Source organism: Macaca mulatta, chromosome X (genome assembly GCF_049350105.2).
Source record: "Macaca mulatta isolate MMU2019108-1 chromosome X, T2T-MMU8v2.0, whole genome shotgun sequence".
NCBI lineage: Eukaryota > Metazoa > Chordata > Mammalia > Primates > Cercopithecidae > Macaca > Macaca mulatta.
In genome coordinates this window covers 154,828,013-154,854,430 of record NC_133426.1, presented here as the reverse complement: position 1 = coordinate 154,854,430, position 26,418 = coordinate 154,828,013, and the positions used below count along the sequence as shown (strand labels likewise).

At 36.9% G+C, this 26,418-nt stretch overlaps 1 protein-coding gene across 2 annotated transcripts in view; it reads right to left on the bottom strand.

The window, feature by feature from the left end:
- Positions 1-26,418, bottom strand: part of AFF2 (ALF transcription elongation factor 2) — a 498,887-nt gene that overhangs the window by 408,600 nt on the left and 63,869 nt on the right. The gene's annotated exons all lie outside the window — the stretch shown is intronic.

Genomic DNA, 26,418 nt, shown 5'->3' with positions numbered 1-26,418 from the left:
GAGGCTCTTGTTGGTTAATTAACTTAAAGGCTGAGAACAAATCAGTAGCAGGGCTGGGCCTGGAACCCAGGTCTCCTGCCTCCAGAGCTTTGGAACTCTTTACCCTAGAGTTACGCCAGGGAACCGACTTGTAGACAAGCTTCCACACATAGTCAAGTGTTCCTTCCATGTAAACAGTGCCCAAGAAATTTCACATAATTATGATGACCTATGTCCCCCTCCTATTCCCTATTCCCTGTGGCTCATGTCTGCTGATGGCGTTTAGGTCCAATATTGTATTTGGATGACACTACCAATGACAGCAGCACAGCAAGAGCAATGAGCTCAAGAGAAAGAAAAATTATACCAAACATTTTGGATGAAGATTGTTTATGTTCCAATGAACATAGAGTTCATCGTTTGTATAATACCCAGAGGGCCACAAGGGTAATTCAAAGAGAAACAGAAACAACCATCTTGTGCATCTAAGAAAAACTGCAGACCAGGATTATATAATAAAACACAACCTCCCTCCTCCAATGAGTTGCTGTGTACAAGTATTTTCTGAATGGAAAAACCACAAGAGTAGTTATGATCCAGTTATTTTGCACATATGATTCTTTCCCTATCTATGTTTACCCCTCTATGAAGTCATAATGAAAAATATTCATTTTACTGGGTCTTGGGAGTAGGAAACATTTCCTAAGGAAAACAAATACAACAAATGAGGCAATTCCTTGTCTTGGAAATTAGCAACCCCTGGGTTCCTTTCTATCTTATCCTCATGATTCTTGGGTTCTTCTAGAAGGGTATGGGGGTATTTCTTAAAGCCACTAGGATGCCACCAAGAACACTTCCATGTGGTATGACGCCCTGAGGTACTGAATGAGGCAACATTGGGGTTTGACACCACTTGCTAGCTAAGAATATAAAGAGGCGAGGATGCTTCTCATAGAGAACCACTGATGTCTCAGGGGCTTGAGAAATTAAAAAGGAAGAAAGGGAGGGAGGCCTAAAAGCATGTACAGACTATGGCTATGCAAATAGATCCTAGTGGACGATCAGAAGCAAGGCCTAGGTAGGTGCCCCCTCAGTAGGAAGGAAAAGGCATGAAACAGAATGCAGAGGCAGAACAAAAGTGTTGTGCCTTATTATATCCCTTTGAGCAATATGATCTTCAGACAAAAGAGAAGAGATAATTACATATTGATGGATTTTCATATTTTGTTTTTTCTAACAGCCAATGGCTGTCAGCTCCTTAGAGAGCCAGCAAATCCAAGAATAGCTCTGTGTTCACACTGCCAGCTCTGCAGTATAAAATAGGTAGTATATTTTAATGTCTTTCCAACTGCGTTTTTGGTGGTAATGATTAGCAGATGCCCTTACTAAGGGGGAACTACACTTGTGTTCTGGAACAGAGCTTTAACATGAAGAGCTGCTCTGTGACCGCTCTCAGTTCCCAATCCATTGAACAATAGGGCTTTATCTTTGCTGAAAGGTAACACTGCTACGGCATTTTACTGTTTTACCTACTTCCATTTCTAGGTGAGTTTCCTTCAAAACATGGCCTTTCAGGTTACAATAATATAAATTAAGCGTATTGTATAGGAAGGCTTTCATTTTTTCCCCAGCATCTGCCTTACAACTGCACTATTTATACTGGTATTTGTTCACAGTTTACTTTCTGCAATGTGTTTGGTGTAACAAGATTGCTATTTAGTATAATATATTAGGCTGGTGGAAGAGTGCCTAGTGTAAGGAGCTGGTAAAATTTTCCTGAGAAAGAAATGCATGCCCTAGAGCCACTTGGGTGACATACTAAATGGTAAACAATTACAAGGCTTCTACAAGCCTACCTGTTGGTGTTTGCATGAATTACACAGAAACACTGAGAACCCCGATGCAGTGAGGTCTACCTGAAATGAAGTTAAAATCATATTTCAAAACTCATAACATACCAACAAGTAAATAAATAAATTCTCCTTTCCAAATGTCACCAGCCAGGTGATTTCCAGGCCAGCACTGCAGTGTTTTCCTGAAAATGTAAAAGAAGCATAGTCATCCTTCTCTGAACCCTATCTCCCTGGTGTCCTGCATTGTCTCTGGAAGTTCAAGATTCATATTCCAAACGCTGCATGTAGTAGCCTTTTGGAGATGGATATTAATGAAGAGATGCTCTCATGTCAGAGCCTGCTCTATCAGAGTGAGAAGGGTACAGTCTGTTCAGAGCAGCTTTTAAATTTCTCATAATTAACCCTGCCAGAATTAACGTCCGTGGCATCAGTGACAACAAATTTAAAAAGTCCCGTCAGCACAGTTAAATGCCTCTCATTGCCTCTCTGCCCCCTTCCCTCCTTATGTTGAAAGAGGAAAGTTCTCAAAGCCTGTCAATTTGATTGTCTTGTCACTGCACCAAGAGACCTGCTGGGCTAGGTATGACCAGGCCACTTTTCCAACTCCCCTGCTGCAAATGCTAACCTAGTTCAGCTCTTAACTGTCCACATGCCATGTGGATCCATGGCATGGATTCAGTTTCTTTTACTCAATAACATGTAGTGTCTCATGTGATCTCTAAAGTGAACATGGAGAACTGAAATTTGAGTATGTCCTTGCGGTTCTACAAGTTCTGATGCCGACTCACAATAGAAAGACCAGGGAGTGCTGTGACTCACTTTAGTTTAGCCTGGTTCAAGCTCTCTCAAACAATCCGGAGCAGATGATCAGAAAGAAGAAGAAGACAGTGGCATGCGGGTGACCATACAAACATGACTACATTGGTAAGCTAGTAGAAATTGCATAACGTTTTGATGTTGCTGCCTTTACTTAAAGCACAACTTTCACAGTAGAAGGAAAGTATACTAATCAGGTAAGATTCAGATTTTGATTAAAAAAAAAATGTGAACACGAATGATTGCTTTGGAGAAATAAAATTTACATGATAATTTCTGCAAGTTGAATCACTGAACGACTCCACCAGCTCAATATGATCTTTATTGGAATCCAGGATTCATGAGTCAGTCCCATTTCTGCCCTCCATAAACAGTTTCCCTCTGGTTTGTTGGAGGGACTAACAAAGTAGAGGCCTGATGAGGTGAGAGTCTGCTTCACTGTCTGCTGCATATCTATGGCCTCTGCCAGTTTTGTAAGTGCCACCCTTAAAGCAATGGCACTACTCACACATGTCATTTCAAGAAGTAACTTTGACAGACTCACATAATTGTATTAGAAATGTCTACATTTTACATATATGAACAAATATCACCTATTCTGGATTAACATTGACATTTCATTCACTTGAAAAGCTGTGATATGTATAAAACCCATGTGAATACATGTACTGCATAAGAACCCATGCTGCAGAGAGTAATGGAGCAGGCTAGTTTCCTTCTGTTAAAAATCCACTAATGGCATTGAAGGGACCAAGACTAATGAAGCCACCACAGTTAAAAGCACACCGATGCTCCCTAAAGAGGAGCTCGAAGGACTGCCTTTTGGGGGAAGCTGAAACCCACGCAAAATCAATGCTACCAGCAAACCTACATGTGACACCTACTATGGGCAAAGAGCATGCAGAGTGTCTGGGAAATTATGGTACTTGAAGATACATAGAATGAATAATACCTAAGGAAAACAAAGAGTAGATCTCTAAGCATGCCTGAAAAACAAATATATCTCGAAGTCAATAAATATGCTTTCTCAGTTGGAGGGCATATAACTCTGGATTTTCTGTCTCATTTGCAAGGGTACTTTAGGGCCAGGCAGACCATGCAATCAACTTCAGCCACTTTTCAACAACCAACCACTTTCCTTTGGCAAAGAGATAAAGGTAACTTTAGTGTGAAGTTTCCTTTTAAGGGCTCAACTCAAACTTTCACTACAGGCCTTTTTCAAGATATAGTACTCTAATGCTCAAGCAGTTATGCATTGGTGTGCTCTTTCTAGGAGTTATTAGCCCCTTAAGCCATGTTTTTGTAATCACCTTTCTTTTTTCAATTATGCAATTTGTTACATATTTCATGCTAAGTATTACAAAATTCTGGAGCTAGTCACAGGCACTTTGCTTAATAAAATATTCATATACTAAAACACATGCTTTTTCATCATGAGTAATATATTTAAAAGCAATTTCCCATTGGTCATTCAATTTTGGAGTGGTTGGCTCCTTCTGTCTTTGGAACCCCTGTTAGAATCAATGTAAAAATAATAGCTCTTCTTGTACATATTCCCTAAAATATGCAAAATGCTGGCTGTATGTTACAACTGTTTTTGTTTAATGCATAAAGTATCTCCTCTTCTAGATTATCTGAGCCAGTGAATCCTCATCAGAGTAATGCAGTAGTATATAAGCTCTAGTCTAGAAATAGTTATTAACAGTATTGAGCTAGAGTTATGAGAGCAAGGAACACTTCTACCTCGTAAATTGTTGGGTCTCCAGTGCTCAGAATTGGGTCTAGCACCTAGAATGTGCCCAATTTCAAATGTTTGTTGGAAGAAAATATGGAATGGGGAAGGAGGATGGAGGGAGAAAAGAAGAGAAGGAGGAAGCCAAAGAGGAAGGAGATAGGGAGGGAGGGAAGGAGGGAAGAGAGGCTGTATTAGGTGTGTGACCTTGGGCAAGTAATTGACGCTGTCTAAGCCTACCTCATTGGATCAAATGAAGAGAGTGGGCTGGAAATTTTCTAAAGGCCTGCTCTATGAGTCTGTGATCCTATGGTTTAAACTATCTATTGGTATCAATTATAATATAGATAATAAAAAAGCACTTTGGTCACCAATGAAATATGTAAAAGTATTCAGAGGAGCATCCCTTATTAGTCCAATGTCTGTCCTATTCTCTAAATATTGAAGAATTCTTTTTCTCAAATATTTAAACTACACAGAAAAGATGAACTGGGTATATATTTGCTTAATTTGCAGACTGACAGAGCTCCGATTGAGAAGTGTTTCCATAGGTTTACTAAAACATTTATCACCACTCTAATTCAACAATCTGAGTATTATCCTCTTGTAATAATGTATACTTATGAGAGGAAAAAAGCTAATGTTACCTAAAATGAACACTTGTGGAATATTAATCTCTTCAAATTCTAAAAGCCTAATACGTATTTCCATCACGGCATGGCTGAGATTATCTTCTCGTAATATAAACGTTGCCACTGTTGCCACTAATTCCTCCACTTCCATATTCACATCTTCTGGAAGTGAGGTGAAGTTTTTCCAAGTATCTATAAAGCTCTATAATTCAAGGCTAGTTAATACACCTTGATCTGGCACCCAGGATTCTCCACTTAGAAGCTGTGTGGTCTTGGACAAGTTACTTAACATCTCTGTGCCTCAATTTTCCCTGAACAGTAAATTGAGGACAATAATAATAATACCTTTCTCATTGGGTTGGCAAGAGGCAGAAATGGACTGACATACATTTAAAAAAAAAACACATTGATGAGTGCCAAGCATACAGTAAGTCACATATAAATATTAACTACTATACTGATCCTTCCACAATGTAGTATGTTCCCAACATATATTTCGGGCTTTAACTCCCACTGCTCCCGTCTTAAACATTCTAATCCAATCAGACTGGTTTACTCAGTCTTCTTAAATTACATCTTATGCTTCCTTGCCCTCATGCTTTTGCATGATAAATAGCAAATATTTATTGAGAGCATACTCTGTGCCAAGCACTGTCCTACAAGTTGCATGGATTATCTTATTTTGATCTCACAAGATCTCTAGGTGGCAGGTACTATTATCACTCCATTTTATAGATGAGGGTAACTGATGCTTATCCCAATGAGTGACTTGATCACAATTGTAGGACTAATAAATGGCAGGGCCACCATAGTGAAATCCAGGAAGTTTGGCTCTAGCTCTTTCATTAAAACCACTGGACAGTCCTACCTATGTTTGTACCCAGTAGCTGTCTTACCTTCTGCAATAGATCCCTGATTCCTTTCACCTACCCATGTGCCCTCCCCAAAATTATCTCAGCCCCAACTCATCCTCAGACATGCGCGGACCAATCCAGTTCTCAGAGTACTTCACTTTTGAACTACTTTCAGAGCAGTCAGGGCTTCCTTGGAAGCTGGGACAATCCATTTAGTCAAGTAATTATCTAGTATCCTGGAACAGCACCTCTATTTTCCTGAATCTGGAAAGATTTAATTTTCTTTTTGTACATGTTTGGTTGGCTTCTCCAATTAGATCTGATGTTCTGTAAAGTCAGCAGCCAAATCTCATGTTTCTTTTATGTCCTAAATAGCACTTGCCACTAAGTAGGCATTCAGTTTAAAAGTGATCATTTCGGCCTGGCATGGTGGCTCACGTCTGTAATCCCAGCATTTTGGGAGGCCGACGCAGGCGGATCACGAGGTCAGGAGATCGAGACCACCCTGTCTAACATGGTGAAATTCCGTCTCTACTAAAAATATAAAAAATGCGCTCGTAGTCCCAGCTACTCAGGAGGGTAAGGCAGAAGAATCGCTTGAACCCGGGAAGTGGAGGTTGCAGTGAGCTGAGATCGGGCCACTGCACTCCAGCCTAAGCAACAGAACGAGACTCCGTCTCAAAAAAAAAAAAAAAAATCATTTCATTTAACTCTAGGGGCAAATAACTACGTCAAGCTGACCTGGGCTCCTCATTTTAACAGCTGGTAAGCAGACACAATAAAATTCAGTTTTTCAATACCTTTCTTATGTAATTACTACATCAGTCATTTTCCTAGTTTTCTCTCTTGAATGCTAATGTTTCCTTGGACATACTCTTCCACCATTTTAACAGTTTCCCAGATCCAGGAATTTGAAAATAAAATTCAAAACAGAAAATAAAATGACTTTTTTTTCTTGTAAAGAAACCAACACATTGTTGAATATTCCTCTACTAGAGATTTGTTTAATTAAAATAAGCTTTAAACTGAGGAAGATCTCTATAAACTGATGTTGAGTAAGATCCCGGATACCTTTTTAAATGAAAAAGTTCTGACATTTAAAAGCACGTTAATGTTTCACAGTGATTTTTTTAATAAAAAGAAAAGAAAAGAAATAAACAAAGGTGAAAAACCAAAACTTTTAAAGGAATTCAAACAGAAAAAAGCAAACTTAAGTATATTTCAAATGAATAACACAACCACAGTGGGGGTGGGGTCATAAGGGGACTAAGAGCTAATGTAAGTGATTTTTGCACATAGTCTTCAAACTATATGTCCTTAGGCTAAAGACAAAAATAACTCTAAGCAAATGTTGTACACTAGCTAGTAGGCTTCTTTCCATAGTGTCATGGGTTAGCAATTCTGAAAATACTTTTCCGTTTATTCTAGAATTTAGTTAATTAGTTAATATATAGTGAATAATTGGACTCAGGTTTCTCAATGTCAGAAAAAGGAGTTATAAATATGGAAAAGGAAAAAGGAAAAATTAACCCTGTTATGTCAGATGGAAATTAGAGTACGAGTACAAACTTGTAGCTTTTAATGTGTGCCTTTGTCTATACTGAAATCTATGAAAGGAAGATAAAAATATATAATAGATGTGTGTATATATGTATGCATATATGAACGTATGTATACACATGGTTTTCTAGCTCTGTCTGCTGAGAGGACTTAGCATTCGCAGGGGCTTTTAGGACACTGAAACTACTATGCATGATACTATTATGGTGGGTGGCTATGCATGTATGGGGACAGGGTGTATATGGAAAATCTCTGTACCCTCTGCTCAATTTTGTTATGAAACTAAAAATGCTCTTAAAAATAAAGTCTATTATTTTTTAAGAAAATCACCATTTGGCATCCACCATAATAATAATTGATTCAGCAGAATTGTCAAAGAATGCTAAATCTAATGAGGGAAAGTTCATTTTTGTAATGGCTTCACTGAGATACAATTCACATACTATACAATTTACTATTTTAAAGTGTATAATTTAGAGGTTTTTAGTATACTCACAAGGTGATGGAACCATAACCATTATTAATTCCAGAACACATTTTATTAACCCCAAGGAAACCCTGTACTCATTAAGCAATTGCGCTCCATCCTTCCATCACTAAACAGTTACAACCACTAATTTACTTTCTGTCCCTGTGTCTTCGCCTATTCTGCACATTTTGCATAAATGGAATCATACAATATGTGGCCTTTTGTGTCTGCCTTCTTTCATTTAGCATAATGTTTTCAAGGTTGTCCAAGTTGAGGTACAAGTTGTAACACGCATCAGTACATCATTCTTTTTTGTGGCTGAATAATATTCCATTATATGGATATATCACATTTTGTTTGTGAACTCACCAATTGATAGATATTTGGGATGTTTTTACCTTTTGGTTATTATGATTAGTTCTGCTATAAAAATTTGTGTACAAGTTCTGGTGTGAGCAAATGTTTTCAATTCTCTTTGGTATATACTTAGGAGTGAAATTGCTGGGTCATATGGTAACTCTATGTTTAACATCTTTAAAGAACTACCAAACTGTTTCCCACAGTGGCTATACCATTGTATGTTCTCAGCAGCAATGAATGAAGGTTCCAATTTGTCACTTTTTCAACATTTGTTATTATGTGTCTTCTTAAGAATAGTTACTTTAGCAGATGTGATGTGTTATCTCATTGTAGGTTTGATTTTGAGGTTTTGATTTGCATTTCCCTGATGACTAATGATGTGGAGCATCTTTAGATATGCTTATTGGACATTTGTATATGCTCTTTGAAGAAATGAGCATATTCATATGTTCTTCTTATTTTTTAATTAGTTTGAGGGTAAAATTTTGATGAGCAGCAAGATCATTTACATAGTCTCAAAGTACTTCCCTACACGATATTTACTATTTACAAAGAAAAAAATACTAACTTTATAGGGGAGAAACCTGGCATTATCGTGACAAGCTTTCTACCACCTTACCACCTTAAGCAAATGATCAAAGTTAACATCACCAGTAATGGGACAAATCAACAGTGTCCCTCCTAAAATGATGCACTGAGAAGAACACAATGTCACTTTTGTGGTATTCCTGCCAGTAGTAAATAATACGACTCTAATCACTAGAAAACTAACAAAGACAAAACTAATAAGACAAACCCAAAATGAAGGACACTTCGCAAAATAACTGCCCTGTAGTTTCAAAAATATCAAGGACATGAAATTACAAAGACAGAGTGAGGAACGTCCCAGATTAAAGGCTACTTAAGAAACATAATAATCCAATGCACCATATGACCCCGGATTTTCTTTTGCTCTAAAGGACATTATTGGAACAATTGGTAAAATCTGAATAAAGCCTTTAGATTAAAGTATTTAGATAGATTAGTGCCAATGTTAACTTCCTGATTTTGATCAATATGCTGTGCTTATGTAAAAGAATCTTTGCTTTTAGTAAATATATATTGAACTTTATGTTCAATATGTCTGTGACTTATTCTCAAACAATTCAGGAAAGAAGTGTGTTTGTGTATACATATACATATATGTATACATGTGTGTATATATACACATATATGTATGTGTGTGAGAGGTGTATATATGTGTATATTTGTGAGAGAGAGGGAAGGAGGAAGCAATGTGATACAAATGTCAACATAGGAGGAATCTGGGTGATGGAAATATGAGAATTATTTCCATGATTCTTATAACTTTCTGTATGTCAAAATAAAATGTTTTTAAAAAGCTATAATAATAGTATAAAGTTGATTTGTTATCTACATAAGTAAAATTATTCTATTTCAACCCACTTATCTGAGCTTATTTTTTAAAAATCCCCCCCCACACACATATATATACACACATATATAAATAACTGTTATGAACTTGTTTCTTCAAAAATGTGCCTAACTTCAAATAATTTTCTTTAAAAATTTGTTTTGGTCTTTTCTACAACTTCATCTGAATGAAAAAATGGTGCTTCATTATCACAACACACATTTTCTTTAAGCTTACAAAAGCCCTGATGTCTGATGCTTCAGAACAGCTTAGCTACTGTGCTAACAGATATGGCTAAAAGAATAGGAAGATAATATTTTTCATTTTATTTTACCTATTTTCCCCTTAAAGAAATATCCAATGACAGATATTTTATTTGGGGGTTCTTTTACAAAAGGTGGATGGGCTGGTTCAGAGGATAAGAGCCTCCTAGAAGCTGAGTTCAATTTGATAACCACAGGCTTCACTGACTCATAACCAGTAGCAGCCATCTGGCACATAGGAGGTACTGGGCAAAAAGCCCCTGGATATGAATGGGCAAGTGTATCCAGGCAAATGCAGCACTGCTTTGACAAGTATTAAAGTACTAGTTCCACAGAGGCACCTTGGTTTATAAACAGCATAGAATGTTCAGCTCAGTTTGCAGTTTCTGAGTTCTTACCAACTAGGCAGCAGAGGGGGTTGCAGAGTTACACGTTCTCTCTAAAAATCATGCACTATCTGCATGATAGTGATGCAGGACCCAAAGGAAATTAGTTTAATGGGACTGCAAAAGAGATGCTGACCTACCTCCCTTTTTCACTCTTAGTACACACAAGAACTCCAGGCTGAATTCTGCCACTCCTCCATGTCATTCATAGCACCTCAAATTATTTACTCTAAAGAAATCCTCATATTTTATCACATTTATTTGGCCACCTTGCACATTAAATGCTTTAATAAAGCTCAGCTGTCAGTATCATGATGAGTTTTCCAGTCACAGTCACAAAACATCAAACTTTTTACTTGGTTTCCACACGCTGCATGCAGTGATAGCTCCTTAATTTTATTTAGTCCAGTTTTCATGTAGGTCTTTGAGCAACAAAATATTCTTGCAATACTACTATATTTAATAAAACAAACATGAAACAGCATTTATGTTGGGGCATAAATGACTAACAGCATCATTTAAATATATTACTACAGACAACTCTCTTTTACTATGGCAAATGACAACAATCACTTTATTTTTCAAAACATGTGTAGCTGTGATATACATGCTGCTGATAAAAGCCTGCTATTCACCAAACTAAATTGTGTTTGGCCTTGCATTGAACTCAGAGAAAATTGTGCATGCGCATCTCAGGTAAAAGTTCGCTCCCTATGGATGTGTGTACTACTCCAATGTTATTTACAGACCAAACATATTGGAGCCAATCTGCTAACAAATACGGAGGCTATATTCAGCCATTTCAGCCATCTATTACAGACATACGTGGGTTTTCAGTTCAGCGTATGGAATCTAACAATGGTGCTTAACTATCACAACAAAAATGCTTTTATTCCAAATTACTATTTGATTCTCTCTGCTGCTGGATCACTCAAAGAGTGCTTACCTTCTTGATCATAGACACATTTTCTGTAAGTTTACAAGATCCCTAATGTCTGATGCTTCAAAACAACTTAGCTGCCATGCTAACAGGCATGGCTTATGTGTAGCCTAGAAACAAAATCTGCAACTGAGCTCAGCCTCTGGGAAAAGACATCCTTTCTAGTAGAACCCACCTCAAAGTAAGACCTTTTTATTTGTAATTAATAAAGGTGACAATGGTGATTTTTTTTTCACTGGGGAGGGTGCCTTTCTAAAACATTTGCCTAAAAGGCTAGAGTCTAACATTTATGTCCCTGGATGCCCTCCATACAATAAAAAAAAAAATTTAATTCGTTCAACCAATGTTTCACAGTCCATATTCAAATACTTTTGCCCTGCAAAGTGCTAGTTAGGTGACAAATATGTCTCCAAGTATCCCATGATGTGTTTTGTTTTTCCCCAAACAGAATGCATCTATAGATAACAAAAATAATCCAAAGTAAGAAAATGAAGCAGCCTAACAACCTTTTACATGGAATCAACATTGCCAGGAACATGTATTGGGCACCTACCTATGTGATGAACAATGTATAAAGGTCTGAGGATAGAAAAATGAATAACATACGGTCTTTGTTTTCAAGAACCTCAAAGTTTTCAGGCAGCAGGGGAAACATAAAAGCAAATCCCTTCAACACATCTATTAGTGTCATGCGGTGGTCTACACACGGGGCACTTGGTTCAGATTGGGAGGGGCTGGTACCATGAAAGAGGAAAAGATGACTCTTAAGTGGAGTCCTCAAAGAAATAATCTAGAAAAATGATGAGGGAGGAGAAGGATGCTGGAAAGTTATCAAAATGACAGTTTGACCTTCAAGAAATAACCAAGGGAACTGTCAGGGAGAGAGCCTAAGGGATAAAGTGGAGATATACGGGAATAAGTCAGCAAGCCCTTGCAAACAGGTAAACTTCATAAGCACAGGACTGCAAATTTCCAAAACCTAAAAGCACAAGCAAAATGATATAAGAAAAGACATCTCCAATTGGAATTTTCTGACTAAATCAGTTCACAGAAAAGTAAAAGGACAAGAGTGAAAGTAAGCATAACACATGACCAAATAAAAATAAAGAAAGAATTTGGGGATTTGCTGAAGCATCAGTCCAGTATTTGCCTGGTAATTCCAAAAAGAGTCGCAGAGGAGCTGCAACTTATCAACAGATGGATGGAAGCCCGGCCAGTGATGCAGTTGGAATCCTAATGAAAGCACAGGCACAGCCTCAGAGGTGAAAAGTACGTGGGCCCTAATGCAAGTGAGACAGAGTAATGCCTTCTTGTAAAGGCATTCGGGGGGAAAAAGATGATACCGCTGAGCATATTCACCACAGAGAAAGGATCAATGTAAGATGAGAGAAAAATCTGGAGCTTTGAGGAAGATCCCCACTATTTAAGCACATTTAACAAATGAAAGTGCAAAACAAAATAGTTAAAACGTGTGGGCTTCCATGAGGTGGCACATTTTTGTGAGAAAGACAATTTTAAATAGTAGGCAGAAAACTAGAAGTAGTAACAAAAAGAAATCTTTGCCTCCCTTTATTCTTTTTACTCTTCTGTTATTTGTTCATGGTATTACTAATCACTTCCTTCATCAGTCTAGGAAAGCAGAGGTTTGGGAGCCTTAGACACTGCAGTTGTTTGTGGAATAAAACTGAGCAAATAGCAGCATACACGGCTTATGAAACCAGAGGGTTTATATTCTATAAATAACTTCCAGTTATTCTTATTCTTTTCACGTACACCATTACTGAAGACTGGATGATAGCTTTTTGCTATTGCCTGGTTGACTTGTGCGCACGTGTGTGCGCACACACACACGCACACACACACATTCAAGGTAATGATGATATTGATTCTGAAGAGACACTTTTTGAGACAAATAAAAGAACCATACATACAACTGGTCTAATAGAGCAGGTCTAGAAACTTCGCAGTAACACTTTAGGCTTTTTCATGAATAGCAATTGTCTAACACACTTGAAAATCTTACAACCTAATAACATCAGAGGTTTGGGGCAGCATTAGAAAGGATGTGATACCTTAGAGATAACTCAAGACAGTGAGTGGTCTATGCTATTTTATTGTAAATTAAGTTCTGCATTTTCTCTTTAATAAAAAAGTAATAACCTGTGACTGAGCAGCCCTAGATAAAGTATGAAAACAGAAGCTTGCATGTGAAAACATTTCAATTAAACAGAGAATTCAAAAATAGAGCAAAGAGAACCAATTAAGCAATTCAAACACAAAAATATAAAAATAATTGTATTATGAAGCAAGGATTACTTATCTCTCACACACACACACACACACACACACACACACACACACCCCAAACCACATTCATGTTGCTAAACTAGGGGAATTGGGAAAAAGGTTTTCGTCTTTGGTGGGTAGCCACCTTTTTGGTTAAATGTTATATTCAAAATGTGCCTAATTCTTATACTCCAAATATGTGACACTGCTTGGGTTTCCATGACTACTGCTCAAAAAACCATATTAATTATTCAAGAGGTCCATGCCATTCTCCTTGCATGCCCTAAGGAATGCTGGGAAATGCAACATGCCATTATAAAGGAAATAGCTGTTAAACAGACTGCATGACCAAGTCTAAATAGGAAAGTTATTCCCTTGAAGTACTGACATCGTCCTGATAGCATTAAGCAGTATTATTTAAACTCCTCAGAACAAAATGAAATAAGGAAATTGAAGAGTTTTGCTTCACATTTAATATCTTCACAATCTTTGTATGACCTATAATTGTAGACTCTGCTCATTCCTCTGATATGATCTGATTTTAAACCAAGTTGGCTGCCTTGCCTAAAACAGTGCTCATTCTATGAAACTTTCCCCGAAAGGTTGCCACTTTGTCATTGCAGAACTTGTAGGAAATCAGATAATCCAGTTATTAAGACAAACTGCGACAAAGCATCTGGGTGCCATATCTGCCAATGCCTGAATATAACAATAATTGTAATAGGTGCTGCGCCTATGATCTTTCCTTCATTGTAAACATTATCAAAGTAGAAGCAGGGAGGTCTGTCTGTGTTCAAGCAACCTGTACACTGCTACTGAATTCTTGTCATAGCTAAACTTGCAGTGTCAATCCCATAGCAGGCAACAAGGGGCATGATTAGCTCAATTCCTCAAAGACACAGGAGAGGAAAAGTGGTAACGACATACCACATGCTATTTAGCTCCTTGAGGAGTCAGAGATGCTATTATTTGTATTTAGTATATATATATATATATATAAAATATAATATCAGATAATAATTATATATTACATTCTATTTCATTGTATAACTTATTATTTGCACTTGCACATTATTTGGGTTTTAAAAGAGATGGCTATTGCAATGGGACACAAGTTGAAGTTTCTGAGTTCAAGTTCAAAGATCTCTAAATATGAGCAATTTAGAGAGATTTACACCAATACTGGGCTTCATTAATTTTGAATTCTTGCTTATCATACATATTCAGGGAAGAAGAAAGAAGGGCAAATTTTCCAGAAGCAAAGAATGTGAGAGATTCAGGGTGATCTGAATACACTGAATTCTGTACTGCATAATCTTGCAATCAAATTTCAAAATAATGTGATTAAAAATTATACCCTGTGGAAACGTAATCACCTGCCACAAATGATAAAGAAATAAAATTAAGTGATATGTAACAATTATCTAAAACATAATGAACAGTCTACTTGCTAATTAAAAGGAAAACATATTATGTATTGTAATTGCTATTCAATATTTAGTAATATAATTTCTCTGTAGTTAACTTATTCTCCTTTTTGTGAATTAAATGCTGATGGAAAAGAGGGAAAACGAGAACAGTGATAAATGCTCACCCCACAAATAAACAACCTTTATTATTAATTATTCTTTCCATCAACCAATTACCACTCAAATTGTAAGAAAGCTAATTACAGAAGGAAAGCCAACTTGAAAAATCTATTTAGTGAGATTTTAATTCAATTCAACCATTACCTATTGAATCTGCTAGGTAGGCAATGGCAAAATAGTCAGTGCTATGTCGGACAAAAAAAGTGTGACTCTCATTTACTTAGTGCTTCTCTTGTCCCAGGCACAGCACCCAGTGCTCAGTCACACACACACACACACACACACACACACACACACACACACACACACACCAGCACTATGTATGTATTTATAAATCTGCACAATATTCCAATGAAAGCAGTTACTGATACTATACATACAGACTTCTCAGACTCTCAGTTTCACCATCCCTGAATTGGAAACAATAATGTGTACTTCTTAGCTTTTTCTTGAGAGTTAAACGACAAGGTAAGTAAAAGTCACAGTCTAGTACCCAGTAAATGGTAGTTACTATTATTAGATATTAGCAGTTGGGTAAACACTAAGGCCACAGCTGTTGTGCAATCATCTTCATGAAGCACAAGGGCAGGGCAGGATAAAGCACCATAAATTCAGCCCACCATCCCTTGCCTCCAGAAGTAAGATCCTCAGTTACAATCCCTTTCCTAAACAATTTGACCCAAACAAGAATAAACAAGTTGCTGTGCTACAGAATGAATCTGTGTGCTCCTATTATTAAGAAAGATTTCCATGTCATTGACTAAGATCAAAACAACCAAACCCAGAGCTGTGGTTATGGCTCAGTTTGCTTGGTGTTTCTGCCTACAGGAGGCCATGAATCATAATGACGAATCCACTAACTTTGGCCTTGTCTACACCAACCCTTATAGAGCTACTCAATCACATCCATTCACAAAGGCCCGACTCTTCCCTTTGTCACTATGGCAGAAGGGCCAGAAATAATCTACATGTTAGATAATCTGCTTTTAGGATTGGTGGGAATTGACTATATATTGTTGAGAATTAATGTTTTCATGAGCCATCAGTACACTATAGACAAGGACTGCTGATTTCCATGACTCAGACAATAATAAAATGTAGTTGTTATTAAATCCTTACTGAGCAATATTTATTCTTTCTTTGGATGATTCAGGTCATCAAAACCCCTGATGTTGCTGTGAGAAATATAGATTGGGTTAAATCTCAACTATCTCTCTATATTTATTATCTTAAAAGATTGTTGGCTTATCCTTTGTCTCCTCCTTATCAAGGCGGAGTACATGATGCTAAGGGTGAAAAAATCCAGCTCCAAGATTTTTAGTTTGGAGTCTCAGAAATAGAAATTTGCCCCACATTTCTAGTTTGGATTGTCACATCAGAACATGACCGCTAATACTAACTTTACTGTGGAATCATGATTTTTCTCCCTCTCCAAATACAAGAAATATTCCATTTGTTCTATCTTTTAGCTTCACTTCAAAGAGCAAAGCTTCAAATCTCTATATGGTTTAACCCAAACTTGTTTCCATGACTGCAAAAAACACTAAAGTTGCCTATCTTGTGGGAATAAGACATATGTTAACCTTAAATATCTGCGGTTGGTTTTCAAGTGTTGTTCACATCAAAGTTAACCTTCCTCCATGTTTTTTTCTTAAAATGTAATTTTAAAAAGATCCCTGATGTCCAATTCAAACAGAATCTAATTTTAAGGTGCTTTCCATGTGATTCTTGAGGACAAAAAAAAAATGTCTTTATCACCATTTTAAATAGCAAGAGGTTAGTATCGATTATTGCATTCCACAGACACTCACAATATCAAGAAACTATATGCTGGTCTAGAAGTTCAAATTCCTATCCACGCCATATAGCATTTCCCCCAGGCCGTTAGCCACCCCAAGACCACTCATTGCATGTTTATTCTATCTCCCTTGCTCCCTTCTAGTGGATGTGCTGGGGATCAGGGTCCCAGAGGCTTCAAGGAGTACATGACTGACCTTACAACTGAAAAGCTGGCAAACTAGAAAGTTTTGACTGTCATTGCTGACTGATCCAACACTGAAACCAGCCTGTGTATCTTTTTCTGGAAGCTGGGTGAATTCTTACAAAACTAGAGTGATTAATGTTTTCTAACATAATTTCCCTAACAATTTTTAAAGTCTGTCTGCTATTTATCATCACCACGCAGCAGCAATTCTAAATGCCAGTGATAAAATACTCTTTTCTGAAATAAAAATTGTTGTTTAAGTTGTAAACAATATATCTAGTTGCTGTTTCAAAGAATCATCAGTGAATGTTAAAGCTAGTTAGTGAAACTGTTTTTCTAAAAACTTTCCTGAGATATAATTAATAGATAATACAGTTTACCGTTTCAAAGTCGATAATTCTGTAGTCCTTTTATATTCAGAGATGTGCAACAAACACCACGATCTAATTCCAGAACATTTTTATTACTCCAAAAAGAAACCCTGTACCTATTAGCAGTCACTCTCCATTCTCCCTTCCCAGCAGCTCCTGACAACCACTCTATGAATATAAGTCGAACCATATGATATGTAACCTTTTATGTCTGTTTTTTGTTTCACTTAGCATAACGTTTTCCATGTTCATCCAAATTGTAGTGCAAGTTGTGACACACATCAGTACTTCATTCCTTTTTTGGCTGAGTAATATTCTTTGTATAGATAGACCACATTTAGTTTGTCCATTCATCAGTTGATGGATATTTGAGTAGTTCCCACTTTTGGCTGTGATAAATAATGTTGCCATGAACACTCCAGTACAAGTTTTTATGTGGACACATGTCTTAAATATTCTTCCATGTATACTTAGAAGCGTAATTGTTGGGTCACATGAAAATTCGATATTTAGCTTTTTGAGGAATTCCCAAATTGTTTTCCACTGTGTCTGCATAATTTTATTTAATACATTTCCACAAGCAAAGGGTGCTAATTTCTCCACATCCTTGCCAACACTTGTTGTTGTGTATCTTCTTGGGCATAGTGATCCTAGTGGGTGTGAAGTGGTGTCTCATGGTTTTTAATAATATTTGCATTTCCCTGATGACTAAGATATTCAGTGTCTTTTCATGTATTTATTAGCATTTTTGTATCTACTTTGAATAAATATCTATTCAGATGCTTTGCCACTTTTTAATTGAATTATTTTGTAACAGTTTTTTTTTTTTTTTTGGCTTTTCTGGATGCTAGTACCTTATCAGATCTATGGTTTGCAAATATTTTTCTCATTCTGTGATGTGTCTTTTCACTTACTTGATGATGACCTTTGAAGCTCCCTACCAATATTTTTAATCAAAATAGTTACTAATGCCTCAGGCTGAATAATCTTTTTTCTCATAACTTTTAGAAACTGCTTCCTATATGTAGGTGGATCTAGAGATATTAGTCCTATTATCATTGACCCTATGACCCTGTGCTGATCCTTAGTTAGATTGGGCCATAAATACTTTATCAGGTGTCCATCTGTCCTTAGGACAATGAACCTGCTCAAGCTTCCAAGAAAGCTTTTAGAAGCTTTTAAATGATAATACTATCTTGAGAATGCCTGCTTTTAAGCTAGTGAACTCAGTGCCTTTTTTAATTGGCATTATTTTTCTAGGAGGATTTGGGTTAGCAGCTTTTCCCACAGGAATAAGTTTAGCTACAAGACTTTTAGAATTCCTCTCTTTAATCAATACAATCTTTTACTTTACACTCCAATACAGCTTTTCCATCTGTTTTCCCCCCAAAGTTTAAATTTTCTTGATATCTTTCAGACCCAGTTAAACTTATGAACCTAGATGAGCTGCAGTTAGGAGTATGGGGTGGCGCAGAGTAGAGACCAGTCCAAGCTAAATTACTGGAAATTCCAAGTTCTGGAATATTTGGAAAGCAATGCTGCAGCTAATCAGGCACAGTAATCACAGGCAGGAGGGCAGAAGTGTCATCTTTAAGAATCCACAGAAGCATGGCTTCAAGTCAAGTGGCCTGATGGTAGAACTTTGGTGACAATTAAGTAGTCCACAGGCTTGCCCAGAAAAGCAGCTCCAAAGAAGGCAGTTGGGTTTTTTGAGCTAATGCTTCATCTATACCACAAGTGCCAGAGGTGCAATTGCAAATAACAAACTTTAGTATGAAAATTTATTATGAATTGAATTGTTTCCACCCTCCCCGCCCCCCAAAAAAATGTGTTTAAGTCTTAACCTTCAGCACATCAGAATGTAACCTAATTTGGAAATAGGGCTCTTACAGCGGTGATCAAGTTAAGATGAGGGTCTTAGGATCAGCCCTAATCCAATATGACTAGTATCCTTATAAAAAGGGGACATTTGGACAGAGAGATAGGCACCCATAGAGGCAAGAGGATGGGAAGACACAGGGAGAAGATGGTCATGTAAAGGTGGAGGATTGAAGCGATGGATCAACAATCCAAGGAATGTCTGTGGTTACCAGAAGCTAGGAAAGAGGCATGGAACACATCTTTCCTGGCACCTTTGGAGGAAGCATAGCCCTCCCAACATCTTGATTTTGAAGTTGTAGCCTCTAGAACTGGGAAACAAAACATTTCTGTTGTTCTAAGCCACACCAATTTGTGGTGTTTTGTTTCAGCAGCTCAAGGAAACCAATACAAAGCACCAGGCCCTATCCAAAGGGAGAACTTCCTGTGTCTCAGGTAGAAGGATTGTCGTTACACTGATCCTTTCAGTCACATCTGCATCCCCAGATCATCAGTGTTGTAAGCAGCACTATCTTTGAAATGAAAAGGAATAATACAAATACACATTCCACATTTGTTCTACGAAGATGCATATTTCTACTTTACTAAATGTTATGAGACTTCAATTCTTGATCCACCTATGTGTGTGATGTATATTAAAAGAAGAGTAATGATTGCTTGGTTCAAAGTGAAGAGATTTTCAGCGAAATAAGCCAGGAAGTCGCAACTGCTTTCTCATCCTGACTCATTCTTAATAAATAATGAAGATTTCTTATTGGGTGATATGAAATTTCATCTTAAGCATATTGAGGGTCTATAACCATGTAGATGTGACACTATATAGCTTGTATGGTTCAAAGTAGGCTTGATGGTGATGACAATGAGTGTTCGGAGATTACAGACCAAAACAAACATACACTGTACACTTTGGATTGGTAGAAATTGTAAATCGTCTGCATCTTGATCCATCAAAATTATGTGAAAGAATAATCAAATTAATTATGGTAGCCTGTCTATAGGAAATACTGGATATGAGTATATATCAATCAAGCCAGTGAGATGGAGACAAGGATTCTTTCCATTTTACTGACAGCTATCCTTTTTATATATATTACATGTGGTCTGATATCACATATGATTGTATGAAAAAAATCACTGAAACAAATGTACTGAGATTAGTTTGGTAAATATTACATTTTTAATTTTATTTCATAATAATTTCATTTATTCATTAAACAAATATTTAATGAGCCCCTATTATGTTTCACAACTTGTGCTAGGCAACTAAGATTTATCCATGCATAGAAAGAACTTCTGAACACTAATGTCACATGGGGCTAACACCATGACTTCAGCCCTAGAGGTCAAACACATACACAGTTCTCCTCAGAGAATCGGGAAAGCTTTAGTTCTAGCAAAGCAAATCTCCACATTTCTTAATTTAAAATTAATAGAAGAACTTGATAGATTTTGCACCCTAACTTTACACCCAGGGGGAAAAAAACTGAAATAAAATGTGTCTAGAAAATATGGCATATTTCTTATTCCTTGTATTTTTTGTTTTTTTGTTTTGTTTTGTTTTATTTTGCTTTTTAGAGATGTTTGGTTACTTTTCTCCCAAAGCATATTTCAGCAAAACTTCAGTTCTCGTTGAAGAGCAAAGAAATGACCGTTAAAAGCTTGGTAAAAGCGAAATGTTAAGTACTAATATGGTTTGTTCTTAGGGAAAGTAGAAAGGAACATGACTCACATTGTACATCTTCTATATGCAGAGTTTTCTAGATTTTCTTATCTAAATTTTACAACAACCCTAGAGAGAGAAATCCTCTTCCTCCTATTCCTACCTGTGTTCCTCCTCTTCCTCCTCCTCTTCCTCCTCCTCATCATCATCACCATCACTATCATTTTTACTACTACCATTTTGCAGATGAGGAACCCGAAGTCAGAGAGGGAAAGTAACTTACCCAAGTTCACATAGCCAGTAAGGGGCCACTTCTTACCCTTCTACAATGCAGTGTTGCCTCCAAAGAACAGTTTCAAGGAAATAATGAGCTTTTCATACCTGCTCACCAAATGTAGTCTTACACATTTGGCCCAGCATCTTACTAATGGCAATCTTTAACGGTTATAACCTATAGACTATGAAGTATGCTCCTTTTATTTCATAATCCACTCCCCTTATATCTTGTGTTTTCCTGTGATATATTTTAGATCTGAGGAAGTTTATATTTCAAAATGATTCATTCTGCTCTGCCAACTGCAAGGCAAGATTGCAATAAATGTTCTCTTGTTGATCAAGAGTGTATATTTGTGAGCAGAAAGAAATACTATCTAAATTCTCATCATGTTCTGGACCACCACCAACTAATATATTGACATGCCAATATACTGGATTGTTTACATACAAAGTAAATGTCAAGCAAACAGAAAACTCTTCTATCAGTCACCAGATATTTCTCTTACCTTCTGGGGCATGTCAGGTTGAAGTAAAATGCATCTGCTTCATCCTGTCATTACATTTGACCTAAACTTCATTTAAAAGACTAGATAAATCATTGAAAGCTGTAGCATTGATTAGGCTTTAGAAAAAAGTATTTGCTTTGGAATTTGATTGTAAGTCTTGTCCAACATTCACTTGTCAGGAACCTAACAGCTCTAGAAATTTAACTTAAAAAGATACATTTAATTCAAATTTCATTTTTAAAAGATTTTATGGAAGTAGACAAACCAAAAGGGCAACAAATTGTCATACAATCCAATGATTCAAATGCATGCTTTGGACAGTTTATAAGTGATCTGGTCAGGATACAACTAGAGTATTCACTGCTCAGTGGTAAAGAGCACATTTAAAGGCCTGTTGACATCTGATATTAAAGCTTTCCTATGTTTATCTTTTTCCTCCCCTTTTGACAGGAGATTCCTTTAAAAACCTTTCTGGCTCAGTGATGCTGAGTGACTGTGGATGCAACCCTACTCAGCCTATGAGGAACCGGGTGTTTCCAGCAAGATGTCCCCAACTCCCAGTGATATCAAAAGGACTCAGACAGAGGCACTCCCCCAGCTAGCGGGTCTCTGACTCCAGCTCTCCAGTATGCTGGAGACTGCTGAGCTGGCCTTACTAATGTGTACGCTTAAAAGAACACCTCGCTCCTCCTGATCACTACTGGTTTCTATAGAAACAAGAAAGAATCTGTTCTTTTGCTAAAATTTTCCCCTAAAGCTTTTTCTAGCAATGTATAAAACATTTATTTTTTGCTATCAAAGTCCTTCATTTATAGCGTCATTTGACCAATTAAAGAACAATGGGCTGAGTAAAGATGAGAGTGAACTTCATTTTAAGAAACAAAATCCTATGTACAGGAGGAAGCCATGGTCAGTTTATCTCTCTTGGCTCATTTTAGGACTCAAGACTCAAGTATTTTAGTGTAAATCCTTGAAACAATGGCATATCAGAGAGTTAAAAGAGTCAACATGGTATTTACTCCACCGTGATCTGAGTTTTTCATTCTGGGATACTTCAGCAGTTACAGTATTTAAATGAATTGTCTCATCAGTGTCACCATAAATAACCCTTGAAAACTCCAGAGCTCCAGACCACAGGAATGTGAGCCTCAGCTTTGATGCCTGTGTGGCTTTGCCTTGAGATAACGGCTAGGTTTTCCTGCTTTATTATTATGTGCCCTTCTCCAGGGACCACATTTGCTCAGGAATTGCTAAGGCTAGTAAATATTGTATCTGCCTCTTGTAATCACCAAGCAAACAGAATTGCCCTCCATCACATAAAACCCCTAGAGCTGTTAGGTCATGAAAGAGGTATTGAACTAGGGGTGTGCTTAAAAATTAAGAATGGGAATTACTGTAGCATAAATCAACACTAAATCAGCTGCATGGTTGTATGTGTCTAGTCTTCTATTAAATTTCATTCATTAATTCTTCCATCAATAAATATTTATTGACTTCCTACTATTTGCCAGTCACAAGGTTAAGCACTGCAGGTAAGGTGGAGTACTGAGCACTACAAATACAGTCTCTGTCCAACTGGAGTTCATAGTCTAGCATGGCAGACAGGCATTACACAAATAATCACTGAACTGTAAGAGTAAGAAATACTATGAAGCAAAAAGTACCACAAGTGCCTAATAGAGAGTCTAATCCAGTCTACGGGTTGTCAGAAACACCTGGTTGATTTGTTGGCACTTTGGTTATAAAGAGCTACGAAGCAGATTTTGGCTTAAGGTGAAATTAACTTGATAAGTGTGCATGTCGTGCAAAAATCACAGAATTGTCAAAGATCCCAAGAGGTGAACGGTTCAGCTATCTAGGATGAACGGTTTTCTCAACATGGACATTCTTAAGGATGGAGACCTTGCACACGCCTTGATGGCTCATCTGGTGTTTCAACATCTTATTAATCTGAAAACACTTTCTTAGCTCCTGAGGTACCAAAAAGACCACACCATAAAGTAATTCAGCCAGAAGGTGGTCTTCAGTTGGGAAGCCTAAGGGAGATGCAACTGAATTGTTGCATCTCATTGCTCTGATTCAAATAGAGAACTATTGTCTGAGGACTGACTCTACTCCAATTCGGGATTGCCAAAGCATATATATATAATAAAACAAATAGATCCTTGGTATTCATGACCATCCAGTTTTGATATTCAAGCAACCATTTTAATACTTTCATTCTTTTGTTTCTTCAATTCTGAATCTAGACTTCTGGGAAGAAATCAGCATCTGATTCAACCAGAGACACCTACAAACATAGGTAAAGAGAATGAGCTTGGAAGTCAGACACACCTGGGTTTCAACCCTGACTGTGACAACTATTAGCTGACAGACTTGGGCAAAATGGATAATAATAATATTTCTGAGTCTTGGTTTTCTTATTTGCACCATGTGATAATGATATCTCACAGAGTTGTTGCAAGTGTTAAATGAGATGATGCACATAAACTATTTGGCACAGTGCCTGTCAGAGAGTAAACAATCAGGAAATTAAAATTACTAAGGATATGAAAGGAAGGAATAATAGAAATAGATATATTCAAAGACATGTTAACTGAATAGACAAGGGTTTCTACTTGTACTTTTCCAGTAACTTAGGACCCAATTCTTCAGTTGATTGTGTGGAATTTCAATGAAACACAAATAATTGTAATCAAATTATGCTCTTAGGGCCATAAGCTTATGAGCAAGCATATGGATTGCTACACATTATATTTGTACCCCTAAGGTTTGTTAAACACCTTAGGATGAAAAAAAAGCCAGTAAGTATGAAATTTATTTTTATCATTATTAACTTAAAATGGGAAAAGCTAAAGATATCAGAGAACGTAGAAGCTAAAACTAACATATTCAAATGACAATGTATTTAAAACTCTTATGGCTAATGACCTTAAAATTTTTCTAGCTCTGTGTTTCAGGAATAAAATCCAAATCATCTCTAATAAAAATATTCATAAACTTTTGCTGCTGATGCTTTTGGGGGAATATTGAGTAAAGTGCTTGAAAGATATCATTAGTTTTATTTAACAACCTAAGAAAAATAAAATACAGGGGAAACAGAGTTCTTATCATAAATATATTAAAAAACTAGAGATTAATTACATACTATTCCTCCAAGAACAGATATATATTCAACCATTTAACTAATATAATATGGTATAATCTTTGGCTGCAGTCACAAAGCCAACTACTGCCAGTATCCTAGGTTGAGACTAGCAGTCCTGTCACTACTGTAATTTTCTCCTACCATGCCCATGATTCCACTGATAACAAGCATCATACTCTTTCTTCTTAATTTCAATTCCATGTAATGTGTCAGAGCTTGCATTTATTTTGACCTGCTGTAAAAAGCAAAGAGCAGCCAATTCTACATGTCCTCCTTCTGATGCAGAGGAAGACAATAAGAAACAGGACCGTGACATTACTGCAATTCCACTTAGGCATTCAATAAATCTCTATTGAGTATTACTGTGTGGAATGCGCTATCTAGGAACTGTGGAAGATAAATACTATGTAGTTGTAGGAGGCATCCATAAAAACTGCACATAATACAAAGCAGAGGAAACATGGAGGAAGGTATGAATTCAGCCTGGGGGAAGTCCAGGAAGGCTGCTTAGGGGAGATGGCATCTGAGCTGAGCACTGAAGGATAATTAGGCTACCTGAAGTAGACAAAGTGAGGGATATATCTTCCTGGCCACTGGAAGAGCGAGACTAAAAGCACAGAATAGTAAACAATTAAGAATGGAAAATGGTGTAAAATGGCAGAGCAGAGGCTGGGCTGAAAAAAGGCAGGTTTGGAGCACGTTAAAACACCTCCAAAATGGCATGCAGAGTAATGTTGATTTTTTTTTTTTTTTTTTTTTTTTTTTTTTTTTTTTTTTTTTTTCCGAATCAAGAGGGAACAACCAAATGCTTTGGCAGAAAATAGTTTTTCTTCCAGACAGCTCACTGACTCTATTGCATCAAATGAATGAGGAAGCTTCTCTATAATTACACAGGCATTTTGGACTTCCCTTTCTTAATAATTTATTTATTAGTTACTGAATATAGCCTAATGATAATATATGTGTCATCCTAAGTGTCTCAGATATGAACAACATATATATTTAAAACTTATCTGGGATTGAATTCAAAGGATCAACTGAGTTGAAATTTAGTCCTAAATACTAACATACTGCCAGGCAGTTAGGTAAGTGCTGCTATAGATTTATTGAATATTTCAACAGTGAGGGAAGAAGTGATCTACAGCATGTCTGTTGTTTTGTTCTATCATATTTTTCCCTTCAGGATATATTGAAGTTTTCTTCCTAATCTGCAGAGATGCCCTTATTTTATTTTCCTTTTTGTGTCCTCTTCATTGTCATGATAAGCATTAGAAATAAAAGATAGTCAAGTTCTGGAGAAGGTCAGTTGTCTTTCCTTTCTTCCTTTCAACAAGCATTTATAAAACACCTGGCATGTGCTGGTCACTGACACTGACACTAGAAGTACCAGGAGAAATAAGATATGGTGTCTTATCTACCCTCAAGTAGCTCACAGTCTGGAAGATAACCCGGGCTAAAAATC